The sequence below is a fragment of the Haematobia irritans genome, chromosome 3 (genome assembly GCF_050003625.1).
Source record: "Haematobia irritans isolate KBUSLIRL chromosome 3, ASM5000362v1, whole genome shotgun sequence".
Lineage (NCBI taxonomy): Eukaryota > Metazoa > Arthropoda > Insecta > Diptera > Muscidae > Haematobia > Haematobia irritans.
The window spans coordinates 66941894-66960927 of record NC_134399.1 but is presented as its reverse complement, the minus strand read 5'-3'; the positions used below and the strand labels follow the sequence as shown (position 1 = coordinate 66960927).

Here is a 19034-nt window from a genome sequence, read left to right as displayed (position 1 = left end):
AAGGTGATGTCAATTCATTTATTTGAAGGGGAGCCACGGTGGTGGAAAGGTTGGCATGCCCGCGTCATGGGTTCAATCCGAGTTTTGACCATACAAAAAAAAAAAAAAAAAAAAATCAGCGGTGGATTATCCCCTCTAAGTAACGCTGGTGACATTTCTAAACGTATCAAAGCTTCTCCAAGTGGTTTCACCGCAGTTCCGAACGTCGTTCGGAGACGGCTCTAAAAAGAAGGGCTTGTTATTGGGCTTAACATAACATAGAATCGTGCAACACTCAGTGATAGGAGAGAAGTTCACCACTGTGGTATCACAATGGAATGAGTAGTCTAGGTTAGGTTAGCTTAAAGTGGCAGCCCGATTAAGATTCAGGCTCACTTAGACTATTCAGTCCATTGTGATACCACATTAACTAAAAGTACCTATTACATATGGGCACTTCTAGTTTTAGTAGTCTAAGTGAGCCTGAAATATCGGGCTGCCTCTATACCTAACCTAACCTATAAAGAGAGAAAATCTGATCAAAATTTTCCCAAAAAAGGTTTTCATTAATATAACGAAACATCTACTTTTCATTAATAAAAGAAAATATTTTCTAATTTTAATAATTTGTCTTCAACGATTTTTTATCTACTCAGCCATCAAGGACCATGTGCTTTACAAATCCGCAAGTGAAACGTACCTTTGAATATGCCATAAAACCTAAAAATAAGATATCCTTTCACGTCTGTGGCGTCATTGAAATCCCTTGCAAAGTTAATTGTTTGTCTTCAGCCGTGGACCAACTATATCTGCAAGAAAATTTATAACCGATTTTAGGGACTACAAAATTCCTCCCAAGAGACCAAAAGCAAACGATATGGAAGGAATTAAAATGCGGTTTTCGAACACCTTAATATCACCGCTTTAACTAAGCAATTTATTCAGCACACTCTATTGTGTGATTCTCAAGTATGTACTATGATTGTGTCTTGTTGTCTTTTCAACATTGAGTCGATTACGAACAATCATTGCTTATTTGATCCAAATCGGAGGAAGCACAAAAAGGATGGGAGGATTGGTTGTGTAATGTTGGCCATAAAAATGTGACAAATTATTTGAAGTGAACACAAAACATGGTGAGTTGTAGCGAACTTCCCAGTGGGAGGAAGCAATGTTGTACAGTCAATGGTAAAAATTACGTTGAATGTAATTGAAAGTTAAGGCTTTTCTCCGATATTTGTATAAAAATTTCGCTTTATTCAATTTTCATGTGACTTTTACAGGCATCAACACACAGATATCAAGCAACGTGTCAAGCATGCCTATTTATAGTCCATCTTGGAATATACACCACTGTTGCCACAGTTGGTAGAACTCTACCAAAAATGGTCGATTTTTTTAATGTTTGGTAGATTGGTAGATTTCCTGCTGTTGTGCTAGATTTTGCAAAATATTCCTCTCCAACTAAGAGGCACTTCACAAATTTTCTATAGAAATAACATCTTAACAAAATTTTTCAAAGAAATTAAATTTTGACAAAATTTTCTATAGAAATAAAATGTTGACAAAATTTTCTATGGAAAAAAAATCTTTACAAAATTTTCCAAAGAAATGAAATTTTTACAAAATTTTCAATAGAAATAAAATTTTGCCAAAATTTTCTATAGAAAAAAAATGTTTGACAAAATTTTTATAGTAATTAAATTTTCACAAAATTTTCTACAGAAATAAAGTTTTGACAAAATTTTCCAGTAATAACATTTTCACAAAATTTTCTATAGAAATAAAGTTTTGACAAAATTTTCTATAGAAATAAAATTTTTAAAAAAAAAATCTATGGAAATAAAATTTTGACAAAATTTTCTACAGAAATAAAATTTTCTATAGTAATAACATTTTCACAAAATTTTCTATAGAAATAAAGTTTTAACAAAATTTTCTATAGAAATAAAATTTTGACAAAATTATCTATAGAAATAAAATTTTGACAAAATTTTCTATAGAAACAAAATTTTGACAAAATGTTCTATAGAAATAAAATTTTGACAAAATTTTCGATAGAAATAAAATTGTGACAAACTTTTCTATAGAAATAAAATTGTGACAAACTTTTCTATAGAAATTAAATTTTGACAAAATTTTCTATTGAAATAAAATTTGGACAAATTTTTCTATAGAAATAAAATTTCGACACAATTTTCTATAGACATAAAATTTTGACAAAAGTATCTATAAAACTAAAAAACATCTATAGAAGTAAAATTTTGACAAAATTTTCTATAGAAATAAAATTTTGACAAAAAAGTTTCAAGCAAATTGTATGAAAATTTCAGCTTCTACGCCCTTAAGAAGCCAAATCGGGAGATCGTTCTATATCCACTAAAAAAATTCTTTCCTCCGGAACGAAATTTAAGACAAACGAAATTTCCCTTCAATGTAAAGTATTTTCAACAAGAGCAAATAAATCTACATTGACGCCAAACGATTGAATGATTGCCTCGAACGATTTTTATTTGCTCATAACGGAAAAATTGTATCGCCAAAAGAATACTAAGAGGTACTTCACAAATGTTCTATAGAAATAAAATTTTGACAAAATTTTCTATAGCAAAAAAATTTTGACAAAATTTTCTATAGAAATAGAATTTGGACGAAATTTTCTATAGAAATAAAATTATAACAAAATTTTCCAAAGAAATGAAATTTGACAAAATTTTCTATAGAAATAAAATTTGGACAAAATTTTCTATAGAAATAAAATTTTGACAAAATTTTCTATAGAAATAAAATTTTGACAATATTTTCTATAGAAATAAAATTTTGACAAAACTTTCTATAGAAATAAAATTTTGACAAAATTTTCTATGGAAATAAAATTTCGACAACATTTTCTATAGAAATAAAATTTTGAAAAAAATTTTCTGTAGAAATAAAATTTTGAAAAAATTTTCTAAAGAAATAAAATTTTTTATAGTAATAACATTTTCACAAAATTTTCCATAGAAATAAACTTTGGACAAAATTTTCTATAGAAATAAAATTTTCCCAAAATTTTCTATAGAAATAAAATTTTGACAAAATTTTCTATAGAAATAAAATTGTGAAAAAAAATCTTTAGAAATAAAATTTTGACAGAATTTTCTATAGAAATAAAATTTGGACAAAATTTTCTATAGAAATAAAATTTTGAAAAAAAAAATCTTTAGAAATAAAATTTTGACAGAATTTTCTTTAGAAATAAAATTTGGACACAATTTTCTATAGAAATAAAATTTGGACGAAATTTTCTATAGAAATAAAATTATAACAAAATTTTCCAAAGAAATAAAATTTTGACAAAATTTTCTATAGAAATAAGATTTTGACAAAATTATCTATAGCAACAAAATTTTGACAAAATTATCTATAGCAACAAAATTTTCTATAGCAACAAAATTTTAACAAAATTTTCTATAGAAATAAAATTTTGACAAAATTATCTATCGCAACAAAATTTTGACAAAATTTTCTATAGAAATAAAATTTTGACAAAATTATCTATAGAAATTAAATTTTGACAAATTTTTTAAAAAATTTTCTGTAGAAATAAGATTTTATTTGTTGTTTTGATCTTAGCTTTAAAACCATTGCGTTGACTAAACTACAAGAGTAGCTTAACCAACAGAGAAAAATAATACTTGTCAAATTTATTTGGGTAAAACCCTACAGACTGCAAGATGGTTGGATGGGCGTACGTTTCGGAATTACCACATTCCTCATCAGCATCCTCTACTTGCAGTAAAACTATCAACCAATTATCAGAATAAATTCAGGCAGTTCACTAAACCCAAAGTGAACCACACTTGAACCTTCCGAAAACAGGTTTATGATATAAATAAATTTGTACAAACATATTTTCCTCTGTTGGTTAAGCTACACTTGTAGTTTAGTCAAAGCATGAAATCAAAAATAACAATAATGATTGAAGAATAAACCAACAAAATCAAAACAAATTTTAACAAAATTTTCAATAGAATTAAAATTTTGACAAAATTTTCAATAGAAATAAAACTTTTGGCAAAATTTCGTATAGAAATAAAAAAATCGATATAAGTAAAGTTTTGACAAAATTGTCTATAGAAATAAAATGTTGACAAAAAGTTTCAAGTAAATTGGATGGAGCCACCGTGGTGCAATGGTTAGCATGCCCGCCTTGCATACACAAGATCGTGGGTTCGATTCCTGCTTCGACCGAACACGAAAAAGTTTTTCAGCGGTGGATTATCCCACCTCAGTAATACTGGTGACATTTCTGAGGATTTCAAAGCTTCTCTAAGTGGTTTAACAGCAATGTGGAACGCCGTTCGGACTCGGCTATAAAAAGGAGGTCCCTTGTCATTGAGCTTAACATGGAATCGGGCAGCACTCAGTGATAAGAGAGAAGTTCACCAATGTGGTATCACAATGGACTGAATAGTTTAAGTGAGCCTGATACATCGGGCTACCACCTAACCTAACCTAACCTAACCTATTGGATATGGTAGTTAGTTAGACCTTTAACCCTCTAAGGTGTAATTTTTCGCCAAATGATATAAAGCAAGAAACGCAGCTAGAAAATTCCATACGATAAAAAAATCTTTTGTAGAGTTTTAACTAAGCTTTCATTTTTCCCATTTATTGTCTTTAAGTGCGATTTGGGCATTAGAGGGTTAATAAAGAAGAAGAAATCATTTAAAACATTGGAAACATAGGGGAGTTAGAAGACTTTATTTTATGGTGATATTGCAACCAGCTTATAATGTAGTTGTGATGGAACATTCATTGCCTCTCGTAGAATGCCTTCCACATGAAGGCCTCACAAATTTGCCGACTTGATTTAAGCCATAATGTTTGTGGAAGTATTTTTTATAAATGCTACTCTTCTTTTACGATACACATACTTTTTTAACACAGACAAAAGATGGACATTCATTTCACACATCAAAAGGATAACACAAACAGGAGATACTATTTGTCACCAACACACATCACAAATGTCAAAGAAGAGAGACAGCGAGAGAAAGGCGGGAGAAACAGAAAATGTTGATAAATTATTGTTGTAGAAAAAAATGTTTTTCGAGTGTTAAAGTTGAAAAAGTTATTTTAAATATTTATCTATAATTGTTGTCCTCCCCACACACAAACACGCGTTGACATATGCCATCAAAGAGGAAGGAGGGAAATATATTCAGCATATACTCATAGCTCTCACAGGAAAATCAGAGCATGATGGCAAAGGATGAACGAACATATCAGGAAGTTGACAGAAACCAGACCACCGGGGGCTTTATATGGAAAATACTTTAGCTTACCATTGCATATCAGCCTTGATACTTATTTTATGGTTGGACACAAGGCAATACCACAACATTTTGCGAATGTGAAAAGAGAACCAAAAAAAAAAAATAACTTTAGCTTTTTTCAGCAACATAGGAAAAAATATCAGAAATAATTATAAAATATCACAGATTTCTTCACTTGACATTGAATTAAAATTTTACTTGTATCCATATAATGTGGGAATGAAACTTTTTTGAATGAGAAATTGTGAGAAATTATTTAGCTTTTATTCCCTTCTTGGGTAGAAAACAATCTTAAATGATTTTAATGCCATGTGTAATTATGGGTAGTTGTAAATGTTTTTAAAGCACGCAAATTGTTCTGTTATTGATTTTAGATTTCTGTTAATTTTATTGCTATACTGTGGAACTAGGGAGTTATTGGAAACTATATTATTGGAAGAAATCGAATAAAAATCAAATTCAATCAACAACACAAGCAGCTAATATAGATCGACAAATTTTGACCTTCTCTCAAGAATTTGTGTACTGGTATAAAAATTACGTGCACCATTGAAAAAAATTTACTTACTGGCGGTAAAACTGTTTTAAGGGTCATTTTTTATGGTCATTTTTACTACCATTTAAGAAGAACAGTCATGAAAACATTTTGTAATATTTTTAAATAATTTTACGTAGCCGCATAAACTGCAAAAGAGTTCAAAATAATAATTACGGGGACGGTTCGAAAACTTCTTGGCCTATCAATGAAAGAGAATAGTTAGTTTTTCAAAAATATTTTTATTTTTCAATATAATCTCCTGAAACTTCAATACACTTAGTCCAATGCTTTTCTAGCAATTCTATCCCTTGATTAAAATAGTTTTCCTCAAGGTCTTTAAAATAGTGGTTTACAACTGTAATTGCATCTTCATTTGAGGTAAAACGCTTGCCAGCAAGAATTTTTTTAGATTTGGGAACAAGTAAAACTCACTGGGAGCTAAATCAGGAGAATAAGGTGGGTTGACCAAGCAACTCATACTTTAATTCGTTGATTTTAGCCATTGTTAAAATACTCTTGTGCGCTGGTGCGTTGTCTTGATGAAAAAATTATTTTGTTGTGTGTTTAAACCAGGACGTTTTTGTCGAATTTGTACATTTAATTGATCCAAAAGGTTGCAATAGTACTCTGAATTTATTTTTTTAGATAAAATTAAAATATTATATAAAATTAAATTTTTAGATAGAAGTAAATAATGTTCAATTCAATTAAAACAAGTATATACGGCCGTAAGTTCGGCCAGGCCGAATCTTATGTACCCTCCACCATGGATTGCGTAGAAACTTCTACGAAAGACTGTCATCCACAATCGAATTAATTGGGTTGTGGTATCTTAAAACTTCTTAACATCGTTTTCTAAATTGTGAGTTAGTCCATACGTGGTATATATTAGACAAAAAAGGTATGTATAGGTAAGTCTACAAATAATTACGAATCGGTATGGACTTTTTGCACGGTACGTAGAGAGACAGAATTGAAATATGGGGGTCGGTTATATGGGGGCTATATACAATTATGAACTTGATATGGACCATTTTTTGTTTCATTGGGGATCTCTTTATCTGAGGGCTATATATAACTGTAGACCGATATGGACCTAGTTAGGCATGGTTGTTAACGACCATATACTAGCACAATGTACCAAATTTCAACTGACTCGGATGAAATTTGCTTCTCCAAGTGGCTCCAAAACCAAATCTCGGGATCGGTTTATATGGCGGCTATATATGATTATGGACTGATATGGACCAATTCCTGTATGGTTGTTAAATATCATATATTAACACCACGTACCAAATTTCAACCGAATCGGTTGAATTTTGCTCTTCCACGAGGCTCCGGAGGTCAAATCTGGGGTTCGGTTTATATGGGGGCTATATATAATTATGGACCGATTTGGACCAATTTTTGCATGGTTATTAGAGACCATATACCAACATCATGTACAAAATTTCAGCCGGATCGGATGAAATTTGCTTCTCTTAGAGGCTTCGCAAGCCAAATCTGGGGATCGGTTTATATGGGGGCTATACGTAAAAGGGGCCCATTTGCAATACCATCCGACCTACATCAATAACAACTACTTGTGCCAAGTTTCAAGTCAATAGCTTGTTTCGTTCGGAAGTTAGCGCGATTTCAACAGACGGACGGACGGACATGCTCAGATTGACTCAGAATTTCACCACGATCCAGAATATATATATATACTTTATGGGGTCTTAGAGCAATATCTCGATGTGTTACAAACGGAATGACAAAGTTAATATACCCCCATCCTATGGTGGAGGGTATAAAAATAATTTTATTTAAACTAAAAACGGTTAAAGAAATACACCGTTCGCTGGCGCAACAATAGATTAGACTAAGTGACAATCAAGTCCATTGGTAGACTTCAGTTGATGGATATTTCTTTATTCAAAACTTTGTGGCCGTTTTTGTGCCAAGAACCCAATTTTTATAGCCGAAAAATGTTGCATATCCAAATGACCAATGAAATGGTTGAACAATATAAGTTAATCCACATCATTTAGTTTTAATTTGAAAGATTTCCAATAAAGAAAATATTCTTCATTGTAAGCATTTCGTAAAAAAAAAACAAAACCACACAATAAGCACCACCATATCAAATTGGGTTTAATGTCTCCCAGATATATGAAATCATGATGTTCACTTTTGTTGTTGTCTACTCTTTATCACAATATGTCATTTTTTGATTCAAGATTATAAAGCAACGGAAAATACCATAAAAACGGCAGTCACAAGCTCCTTTGAAATGTCATCCAAGTTGTAATTGATTCACTGCTGCAACCACTTGTGGTGTACGTTTAGCAATGAAAAATTGGGCAACAATGTTGCCGCTCTGTCCAACCTGACAAGCATGACCACTGTTGATGAAGTTCAACAATTTATGGAATTTCTTTTGAAATGGGCTTTTTTTGCTTGCCATTTTCTCAGAATAACTAAACTGAAATGGAAAGGAAAACACATGTCCCCCCTTTATCGGCATTTATTTATTTCCAGTTCCAGTTTTTTGTGTTTTATCGATAATTGTAGTAATCGGACTTTATGGGTGGCAATAATTACGTTTAGGGTTTTATGTGTAGGAATTTTCGACAGTGGCAGTTGTGAGATAAATGTGTTGAAATATATTTGATAAAGTTGATTTTTTTGAGAACTAATATACCTGAAAAGGTTAAGTTAGGTTAGGTTATGTGGCAGCCCGATGTATCAGGCTCACTTAGACTATTCAGTCCATTGTGATACCACAGTGGTGAACTTCTCTCTTATCACTGAGTGCCGCCCGATTTCATGTTAAGCTCAATGACAAGGGACCTCATTTTTATAGCCGAGTCCGAACGGCGTTCCACATTCCAGTGAAACCACTTAGAGAAGCTTTGACACCCTCAGAAATGTCACCAGCATTACTGAGGTGGGATAATCCACCGCTGAAAAACTTTTTGGTGTTCGGTCGTAGCAAGAATCGAACCCACGACCTTGTGTATTCAAGGCGGGCATGCTAACCATTTCTATAGAAAATTTTGTTAATTTAATATATGCCACGTATGGACTTACTTACAATTTAAAAGTTTTTAGGGGGTGTTAATATAATACCTTGCCATCGGCAAGTGTTACCGCAACTCAAGTAATTCGATTGTGGATGGCAGTGTTTAGAAGAAGTTTCTACGCATAAGCTTCGGCCTGGCCGAACTTACGGCCGTGTATACTTGTTGACTCTTCCTTTGCCTTAATTGGATAAGCTATTCATTTCACTTGTTTTCATAGCTTTATTTCAACTATTAATTTAGCAATTTGAGTAGTTATAGTTTTTTTCGGCACGTACAAACTGATTTTAGGAATCTTTATTTAAAAGAAACATACCCTTAAGTCGGTCCCGTTTTTACATAAGATGTACCAAATACAACTTTTGGAGACGGAAATAATGAAAAATATTGTAGTGTAAACGCATATATTTCAAAGGATATTCGGCGGGAGCCACCGTGGTGCAATGGTTAGCATGCCCGCCTTGCATGCATAAGGTCGTGGGTACGATTCCTACTTCGACGGAACACCAAAAAGTTTTCAGCGGTGGATTATCCCACCGCTCAGTAATGTTGGTGAACGCCGTTCGGACTCGGCTAAAAAAATTAGGAGAGAAGTTCACCAATGTGGTATCACAAAGGACTGAATAGTCTAAGTGAGCCTGATACATCGGGTTGTCACCTAATCTAATCTAAGGATAGAAAAAATTAGTTTTTGATTTTAAAAAATTTTGTAATAAACATTTGTTTGGGTATCGTTTGCAATACTAGTTTTCCAATTGTTGTTTCTTTGTAAGGAGATTTGTAAGCTAGTAATAATAAAATTTAAAATGGTACATCATTTAGCCTTTCTACACGGACTAAAAATACTGTTTTTATATGTTTGGGTGTAAAAATTATATGTTTGGAACTCAAAATTTTTAACACAATATTTTTAAGTGCAAGCCTATAATAACATGTTTGGGACATATATGTTAATATATTATGTTTGGGACATAAAATGGGACATAAACTGTTTGTAAATATAATATACTTAGATGCAAACATATATTAATTTAGGAATATCCTATAAACATATATGTGTTTAGAAAGAGAGACCTAGAGAGTAAGCTGCAAGTAAAATAATGGAAGTAACCAATTGGCGCCTTAAAAATATATCCACACAAAGAAAATGTCATAAAAATTTTTTACTACCAGTGTATGGCCTAAGGTGAAACATAATATGTTTGAACAATACAAACAATATTTTGTTTGGACCACTCCTGAAAATATATATGCTTGAAGCAAAATGTGTTTAGGGTAAACGATTTTTTGTTTTTGAGGGTGTTCGTGATAAATTAATATTTGTTTTTCAAAAAAGGATAACAAAACTCAATAACAGAGTACAAAAACAATGGAAATAAGATTTAAAAATGTTAACTCCAGCTGAAGTTTGAACCTTTCCCCTTTGGCTTTTTAGTTCCGTAAAAGTTCTTTTTGAGGAGACTTTTCATGTTACGGGATTTATAAATTTTTTCTTAAATGTTTATGGCTGCGGGTGTCTTCTTATGGTGTCAGGTAGGAGCGAAAAAGTTTTTTAAAATTTGTGACCTTCAAACGCTCCAATAAAATTATTCCATGCGCATCCCAAAAAACAGAGGCCATTACTTTGCCAGCGGACTTTTGAGTCTTTCCACGCTTCGGAGACGGTTCACCGGTCGCTGTCCACTCAGCCGACTGTCGAGTGGACTCAGGAGTGTAGTAATGGAGCCATGTTTCATCCATTTTCACATATCGATGGAAAAACTCGGGTGTATTACGAGTTAACAGCTGCAAACATCGCTCAGAATCATCAACACGTTGTTGTTTTTGGTCAAATGTGAGCTCGCGCGGCACCCATTTTGCACAGAGCTTCCGCATATCCAAATATTGATGAATGATATGACCAACACGTTCCTTTGATATCTTTAAGGCCTCTGCTATCTCGATCAACTTCATTTTACGGTCATTCAAAATCATTTTGTGGATTTTTTTGATGTTTTTTGGTCGGTAACCACCTCTTTCGGTCCACTGCGTTCAGCGTCCTCCGTGTTCATTTCACCACGCTTGAATTTTGCATACCAATCAATTATTGTTGATTTCCCTGAGGCAGAGTCCGGAAACTCATTACCAAGCCAAGTTTTTGCTTCCACCGTATTTTTCCCCTTCAGAAAACAGTATTTTATCAAAACACGAAATTCCTTTTTTTTTCATTTTTTTTCACAATAACAAAAGTTGCATCACAAAAGACGCTCTATCTCACAAACTTACAGACGTCAAATTTTGACACGAATCATTTGAAGGGTTGGTACTATATAAAAATAATATGATTTTAATACTAGCGACGCCATCTATATGGCTGATCGGGAACTTATCAGCTTACTTACTACTTACGTTTTTTTTTTATTTTCTTAAATTTCTTCATTCAAAAAGATGATCCAAATCAGGATTATTTTCGTATTAAATCTTGGGGACCAAAATACAACCTTATTTACACAGTGATAACAAAAATGTAAAATTTTTTGTTCACTGTTGTGCGTCTTACAATTGTTTGTTTGATCGGCCTTCTTCGAAATAAAATCCTGCGTATGGACCTGATGGGTTATACTTAAAAATTGTAATGTCATTGTTTTAAATATAAATAACACTCTTGAAATATTTTTAAATCCTCACAAAAAAAGATCAAAACAACTAAATATCTCCCACAATGTAAGCCTCTTAAAACTTCATTTCTTATTAAAGCTTGAAACAAATGACACTACATTAATTGAAATGTATTTTAAACAATACAAACCAACCTATAAATAAACAAATGGACGTTACACCTCAATGATTCAATAACAAAAAAAGACAATAAACTGAATACACGAAAGAAGTGTTGGTATAGCCAAAAAACAAAAAAAAAAAAAAAACAAAAACAACATCATCATCAACAGCAACCAGCAGACACAACGAAGGAATGTTAAACCAAGACCAACCTCAAAATGAAGCTGCATTGTCATCATCAGCATCAACATCTTCGTCGTCAATATCATCAGCAGCAGCAGCAACACCACCACCACCAACAACAACAACACTATTAATTTAAGTATCATTATCAAAATGAATATTTTCTTCTTGATGTCAACTCGAAAAAGATCAATGTCCAGTGGAGGTAAACTCAGTCATTGGAAGATTGAAGAAGTGAGTCTGACAACAAATTGCAGCAACAGCACAGACGGCTATAGTCTCAACAACAACACTACCGCCAATAGCCATAATAATAACAATAACAACAAAACTTAATCCTCTACAATATTCCATACCTTCAGCGTAGTCGTCTCCATCGTTCTCATTGCCACCACCATCACTTTTGCCTTTGTCAATATCAAGAAGAAGAACAACAACAAAACCAACATTGCTACCAATAGCCACTTCACATCAAGATCCTAACGATCATCGGTGAGGGAGCTGCCTTTGCAATTAACAAGAATAACAGCAACAACAACCACACATTCAAGATTGGAGCCTGCGACATCGGTGACTACAACGACGACGTACACATGTATTACCTTCGTCATTACCTCTCTTTCTCTTCCTCTTGCAAAAAGTGATTTATTTATGAAAATTTACTAAAACCCTCAATCAGGAACTCAAAGAGAGAATGAGTAAAAGAAGAGAGTAAATTCTGTTTAGGCCTGTATAATTAAGAAAAAAAAAATATAAATATAACAAAGAAAACAACAGCAATAACAAAAAAGCCGGCTTGACAAGAGCTTAAAATCACTCATCCATAACAAAAGTGAGAAAGAAACTTCCGTACTCTACATACAAAGAATAAGCCTGAGAGCGCGAGAGTAAGAGTGCAAACCGTTTTCATTCAACAGTTGTTGTAGTTGCTAAAGTTGTTGTTTCCTGCTTATGATCATTACTTGGCAAGTTATCAAACTCAACAGACGCTTTGTTAATCTCCACTCCCCCATATGTAAACTTCGTCGGTCAGTCGTTCGTTCGTTCGGTCGGTAATGTAGTGACTCGAGTGCGGGCTTAAAAATTGTTGTTCTCGTTTCTTGGTGTTAACTACGTATCTAATGGGTAAACAACAATGATCTATATAAAATAATAAAAAAAAGTGCAATGATTGAATAAGTAAATTTAATAAAAAAAAATTTATGAATTCAATAAAAATATACTTCCTATGTTGAATAAAACAAAGTACATATATTTCATAAAATGAAGCTAAAGAGAAAATTGTGAAATATTGTTGTAAATAATGAACTAGTAAGCACGCATCACTTGGATAAACCAATTTAAAAACCAATCTCCCCTAGATATTATTATTTTTTTAATTTTATTTGATTATATGTAATTTAATTAAATTTATTTTAACATTTATCTGATTATATTTGCCGAAAATTGGCTTAGTTTCAATTTTTTTTGTTAATTAAAATTATATAAAATACATAAACTATATAAAATTCTATTTTCTTTTAACTAAATCAAATTATTTTGTATTTATTTTTGTGTATTTGATTATACAATAAATTTATTTTAAATTATTGAAAATTTATTTAAATTTATTTAAAATTAATTAAATTTATTTTAACATTTATCTGATTATATTTGCCGAAAATTGGCTTAGTTTCAAATTTTTGTTTGTTAATTAAAATTATATAAAATATATAAACTAAATAAAATTATATATTCTTTTGATTAAATCAAATTATTTTGTATTTATTTTTGTGTATTTGATTATACACACAAAAAAAAAATTTTCTGGTTCAATCACGAAATTAATTGATCCAATTAATTTTTTAATTGAAATGTCTTCAATCACAGAAATGATAGTATCAATTAAAAAATTAATTGAAGGTCAATTAAAAAATTAATTGATCCAATTAAAAAATTAATTGATACTATTAATTTTTGTGATTGATTTTTGTTTCAATTAAAAAATTTGTTGAATCAATTAAATTTTTAATTGAATATTTTTTAAAACTCAATTAAAATTTTAATTGGAAAAATTTTCGTGAAATTTCTTTCTGTGTACAATAAATTTATTTTAAATTACTTTAGCTTACTTTTGTTCAATACATTCCAATCTAGGGTTAACTTCTATTTTGTTTTATTCATTTCATTATAATGAATTCTAATTAATTTTAAATAAATATGAATTAAATTTAATTTTGTCTAAAATGTAGTTACTCATAGTTCTATACAATGTACACTAAATAAATAAGTGATATGAAGATTGAAGAATAAAAAACAACAAATACTACATATATATCTAGAATGTTAAAGATTAATTAATTTCTAGAATGTTAAAGATTAACTAATCTATTTTTATAATATACAATATAATTTCATTTTATGTTTGTATAAATTTTTAGGTATATTTAATATTTTCTTATTCGATTCAAATTAATTTACATTATAATTAATATAAGTTTTAACCCTACAAACAAAGGTAAACTTTTTGAAAAATTAAAAAATTTTTCAAACATAGTCTCATTTTATATCGCCCAATATTTTATTCAGTGGTGGAGATGACACTCTCGGTCCAACGAGTGACATTTGATGAGGCGAATATAACAGGAAAATTCGATGGCTGGGACTATAGTTTGTAGGCCAATTTGGTCGGCGGAATGTTTGAGCTTTTGCCGTTTTCGTGGTGAAAGAACCGTTTTTTCATAGCCAAGTGGTGGGATATCTTTTCTTTAGTGTTTTTTCCCCGACTTATTTCTCTTCCCGGGAACGCGGAAATTTTTTCATATTTACCAAGGAAACTTCCATTGATGTGTCATGCATATTAGCCATTGGAACAAATTAGAAATTCCCAGGAATTCTAGCATTTAATTCGGGGAAAAGCAGAAGCGATACTATGATAAAATCCCGGGAATGGGATGACTTTTGCCATTCGAGCCAAGAAGAAAATCTACCAAATTTTGCTAAATTTTATTTCCATAGAAAATTTTGTCAAAATTTTATTTCTAGAGAAAATTTTGTCAAAATTTTATTTCTATAGAGAATTTTGTCAAAAATGTATTTCTATAGAGAATTTTGTAAAAATTTTATTTCTATAGAAAATTTTGTCAAAATTTTATATTTCTATAGAAAATTTTGTCAAAATTTTATTTCTAGAGAAAATTTTGTCAAATTTTATTTCTAGAGAAAATTTTGTCAAAATTTTATTTCTATAGAAAATTTTGTCAAAATTTTATTTCTATAGAAAATTTTGTCAAAATTTTATTTCTATAGAAAATTTTGTCAAAATTTTATTTCTATAGAAAATTTTGTCAAAATTTTATTTCTATAGAAAATTTTGTCAAAATTTTATTTCTATAGAGAATTTTGTAAAAATTTTATTTCTATAGAAAATTTTGTCAAAATTTTATATTTCTATAGAAAATTTTGCCAAAATTTAATTATATAGAAAAATTTTTTTTCTATATTTTTTTTTTCTATAGAGAATTTTGTCAAAGTTTTATTAAAAAAAAATTGTAAAAATGTTATTTGTATAGAAAATTTTGTTAAAATTTTATTTCTATAGAAAATTTTTTCAAAATTTTATATTTCTATAGAAAATTTTGTCAAAATTTTATTTCTGTAGAAAATTTTGTCAAAATTTTATTTCTATAGAATTTTTTTTTTCAAAATTTTAGATTTCTATAGAGAATTTTGTAAAAGTTTTATTTCTACAGAAAATTTTGTCAAAATTTTATTTCTATAGAAAATTTTGTCAAAATTTTATTTCTATAGAAAATTTTGTCAAAATTTTATTTCTATAGAAAATTTTGTCAAAACTTTATATTTCTACAGAAAATTTTGTCAAAATTTTATATTTCTATAGAAAATTTTGTCAAAATTTTATATTTCTATAGAAAATTTTGTCAAAATTTTATATTTCTATAGAAAATTTTGTCAAAAATTTATTTTTGTAGAAAAATTTGTCAAAATTTTATTTCTATAGAAAATTTTATTAAATTTTATGTCTATAGAAAATTTTCTCAAAATTTTACTTCTATAGAAAATTTTCTCAAAATTTTATTTCCATAAACAATTTTCTCAAAATTTTATTTCTGTAGAAAATTTTGTCAAAATATTATTTCTATACAAAATTTTGTCAAAATTTTATATTTCTATAGAAAATTTTGTCAAAAATTTATTTTTGTAGAAAAATTTGTCAAAATTTTATTTCTATAAAAAATTTTTTCAGCATTTTATTTCTATAGAAAATTTTGTCAAAATTTTATATTTCTATACAAAATTTTGTCAAAATTTTATATTTCTATACAAAATTTTGTCAAAATTTTATTTCTACAGAAAATTTTGTCTAAATTTTATTTCTACAGAAAATTTTGTCAAAATTTTATTTCTATAGAAAATTTTGTCAAAATTTTATATTTCTATAGAAAATTTTGTCAAAATTTTATTTCTATAGAGAATTTTGTCAAAATTTTATTTCTATAGAAAATTTTGTCACAATTTTATTTGTATAAAAAATTTTGTAAAAATTTTATTTGTATAGAAAATTTTGTCAAAATTTTATTTCTATAGAAAATTATGTCAAAATTTTATTTCTATAGAAAATTTTCTCAAAATTTTATTTCTACAGACAATTTTGTCAAAATTGTATATTTCTATAGAAAATTTTATCAAAAATTTATTTCTATAGAGAATTTTGTCAAAATTTTATTTCTATAGAAAATTTTGTCACAATTTTATATTTCTATAGAAAATTTTGTCAAAATTTTATATTTCTATAGAAAATTTCGTCAAAATTTTATGTTTCTATAGAAAATTTTGTCACAATTTTATTTTTATAAAAAATTTTGTAAAAATTTTATTTGTATAGAAAATTTTGTCAAAATTGTATTTCTATAGAAAATTATGTCAAAATTTTATTTCTATAGAAAATTTTCTCAAAATTTTATTTCTATAGAAAATTTTGTCAAAATTGTATATTTCTATAGAAAATTTTATCAAAAATTTATTTCTATAGAGAATTTTGTCAAAATTTTATTTCTATAGAAAATTTTGTAAAAATTTTATTTCTATAGAAAATTTTGTCAAAAATGTATTTTTGTAGAAAATTTTGTCAAACATTTATTTCTATAGAAAATTTTCTCAAAGTTTTATTTTTCGAAAATATCGAAAAATTTTTCGAAAAATATCCCAATATTTATGGAAATTCCCCACCAAACCCCTCAAGTCCTCATCTCAAACATTTCGTCCCCATCCACGAAAAAATATCCTCAATATGGGGAAAAATCCCCAATACTGGCAACACTGTTTGATGTAATTATATTGATCATATCAATGCGTGTAGGGAGCCATTGAAAAGTCGAACAAGTATATAAAGCAGTAAGTTCGGCCGGGCCGAATCTTAACTACCCACCACCATGAATCAAATATTATAGTTTCCTTTGAAATTTCAGGGGGGTTTGATGAGAGATATTCTCCCAAGCAGAGCAGTTCAACCAGTACACTTCCCCAAGAAAAATTTAAAGATTTTACCCATTTTTGTTTGAGTTTTAGAGAAATCATTAGCATCTCTTGTAAGTGTGCAAGATAATGATGAAATTAGGCCTTGATTTGAAAACGAAAATCTGTAGATTTTGATCCCAATTATTTAAATGATTACGAGAAGTAAAATCTGGAAATTTTACATTCAGTTTCAAACAATTTTCATGATCAGTGCGCCTTCTATACCCTCAAGAAGTGAAATCAAAAACATGGACCTGTATTCATCATTTTCGGTCCACCTTTTTATGGTCCTAAAATACCTCTAGATTTTCAATTTTAGGCAAATTGGATAAAAACTACGATTTTTATAAGCCCAAGAAGTAAAATCGGGAGATCGGTCTATATGGGGGCTATGCCAAAACATGGACCGATACTCACCATTTTTGGCACACCTCTTCATGGTCCTAAAATACCTGTAGATTTCCAACATCCGCCAAATCGGACAGTAAATACAGTTTCTAGAAGCCCAAGAAGTAAAATCGGGCGATCGGTCTATATGGGGGCTATACCAAAACATGGACCGATATAGCCCATCTTCAAACTTGACCTGCCTGCAGACAAAAGACGAGTTTGGGCAAACTTTCAGCAGGATTGCTTCATTATTGAAGACTGTAGCGTGATTACAACAGACGTACAGACAGATGGACGTGGTTAAATAGTCTTAGAATTTCTCCCTGATCAAGAATATATATACTTTATATAGTCTGAAACCGGTATTTCGATGTGTTACAAACGGAATGACAAACTTATTATACCCCCGTCACCATTCTATGTTGGTGGGTATAAAAACTATACATGTCGGACCACCACTAGTATGTGTAGACAATATATATCGATTACCCTTCGGAGAGTACTTTGTAATATGGTTGGTCTATCTTTGGTGATGTGTAAGAATACACAAAGACAAAGAAATATTTAATTAATACATTAAATTTAATTTATTCAATTATTTTTTTAATTGCAAATACTGTGATTGAAATTGAATATTTGTTTAAGTGTGTAGTTAAGTTGATCTACCCATATGCTAGCTTACTTACTTATTGTTCTTTCTTCTGGAATACAGCAACTCTTCTAAATAATACCTAAAAAAGTGATTCTAAAACCTAAAAATATAAAAAAATAATTTTTACAAAAATTATATGTGTACTTCTATGTTGTCTATTTCATCCATAAATGGTTGATAATATTGTGAACAAAATAACTCAAACCTCTACAAAAGTCTCCAAAAAAATCAAATCTCTCATTTGTATAATAAAAAAAAGTTTTAAGTAATAAATATAATATTTAAAAAAATATATAATATTTAAAATAAGTAATAAATATTAAAAAAAAAATATTTTTAAAAATATTTATCTCCAAGTGTAATTGTTTTTAATAATCTACAAAAAAGAAAGTGAAACCAAGAAGATCTAATAAAAAAAAAAACAAAACAAAACAAAACAATAAAATTAAAAAAAAATATTAAAAGTGATCAAATATAATCAACATTTCTAAAAGTTTACAAAGAAAATGTGATCCGTTATTTTTTAAGCTTAAGAAAATTTAAATAAAATATCAACAAATATATATTTAATATAATAAAATAATAAATAAAATAAATAATAATAAAAGAATTAAACAAATAAGAAAATTGAA

At 29.2% G+C, this 19034-nt stretch overlaps 1 long non-coding RNA gene across 1 annotated transcript in view; it reads left to right on the top strand.

Annotated features, from left to right (window-relative positions):
* Positions 1-18615, top strand: part of LOC142229645 (uncharacterized) — a 108956-nt gene extending 90341 nt beyond the window's left edge. Inside the window, exons 2-3 of the long non-coding RNA XR_012720448.1 lie at positions 11637-12968; positions 18463-18615. This is a non-coding gene — a long non-coding RNA (uncharacterized LOC142229645). The remainder of the gene's footprint in view (positions 1-11636; positions 12969-18462) is intronic.
* The last annotated feature ends 419 nt before the right edge of the window (positions 18616-19034 follow it).